We start from the raw sequence: 1,890 nt of genomic DNA on the forward strand, positions 1-1,890 counted from the left end.
ATCGAGTCCTATCGAGGCCTATCGAGTTAGGTGCTAAATCAGCCATGTAACCCATATCATCGAGTCCTATCGAGGCCTATCGATTCCTATCGAGGCAAAGGCTACAAAAGCCATATGGCCAATAGCATCGAGTCCTATCAAGGCAGGTGCTTCAATCAGCCATGTACCCATATCATCGAGTCCTATTGAGGCTTATCGAGGCAAAGACTAAATCAGCCATTTGGCCAATAGCATCGAGGCCTATCGATTCATATCGAGGCAAAGACTAAATCATCCATTTGGCCAATAACATCGAGTCCTATTGAGGTATATGCTAAAATTTTCTATATGCCTAAAATATCATCGAGTCCTATCGAGTCCCATCGAGGCCTATCGAAGCACAGTCAAATCCAAACCCTAACATACACTATCGAGTCCTATCAATTTCTATCGAGCTGCATAAAAAATCTAGGAAAAAAACCCTGATTTCTTCATTCCCCAGCCCCGATCTATCCTATGAACAGAAATCAACAAAAAAACCAGACACATACACATATTTCAGATTAATAACGAAATCCCTTACCTTGGTCTATTTGCTCGACGTTTTCTCCTTCGCCTTCTCCGATAAAAAACTTCGACAATATCCAAGCCCTTGTTCGTGGTCGTGGAAGACAATGCTTGGGTTCTGACGGATTCAATTGGGTTTGAGTGTTTTTTCCTTCGGGACTAAGGTATTTTGGGAGAGACCGAGAGAATATGGAGAGTCCGTGGGAGGTATTTTGGGTAGTAAGGTAATTAGTAGGACCAAAACGAGAGTCATATAGTGATAGGGTAATTTTTAAATACAGTGTCACTTAATGCATTAAAAGTCAAATTTCCCTTTTAATATTACATAGTACAAAAAATGTCTTTTAGCAAATTATTATTTTATTTTTAATATTTTAATATTATGGTATATGTATATTAGTTTTGTTTAATTAGTTTTTATTTTAAAGTTATTTTGATTTTTTTTTGTTTTTTATGGGTTGTTGAATGATATATCATACAATCACAAAATACTTATATTGAGTTGAAAAATAATATACCAACAAAATTTACAAAATTACTACACAAAATGTATACTATGCTAACAAAATTATATATTACCATTAAAATGTATATACCATATGATACAAAATTATATGCTACCATTATGTATAATAAGATAGAAACTAAATATCATAAAAATGGATATTTGCGATGAAAGTACTTAAAATATTGTGTTTGTAGCACTTAAGTACCTAAGTTATTTTTTTGGCAGCGAAAGTATCTTCCGTCCATGTTTTGGTGCAATTTAGTGCATTTGTTTGTTTCGTCGTTAAGTCTGCCACCATGACGTGAAATTTACTTATAACTTTAGTACTTTTGTCGCAAATATCTCTTAAATTGGGTACTTTCGCCACAAATATTCCTTTAATTAAGTACTTTCACCGCAAATATCCATTTAATTGAGTACTTTTACCTACATGTTACAATCGAACTTAACAGTGAGAATTGACGGTTGTACTAAACTGTACCAAAACATGGACGAAAGGTACTTTCGCTACTAAAAAAATAACTTGGGCACTTAAGTGCTACAAACATAATAAATTGTGTACTTTCACCACAAATATAAAAAAAATGATATGTCATATCACAAAAAACATATACAATAGTTGAAAATAATCTACCGACAACCCATAAAAAACTTAAAAAATCAATATAAATTTAAAATAAAAACCAATTAAACAAAACTAATATACATATACCACTATATTAAAGTCATTAGCTCCTAAATAAATTTAAAAAATAATAAAAAAAGGAAATTTAGGTAATCAACAGTGTAAAATAGTCATTTATTGTTACGATAATATCTTTGAGATCCTAATATTG

The sequence above is a fragment of the Humulus lupulus genome, chromosome 9, assembly GCF_963169125.1.
Source record: "Humulus lupulus chromosome 9, drHumLupu1.1, whole genome shotgun sequence".
Classification (NCBI taxonomy): domain Eukaryota; kingdom Viridiplantae; phylum Streptophyta; class Magnoliopsida; order Rosales; family Cannabaceae; genus Humulus; species Humulus lupulus.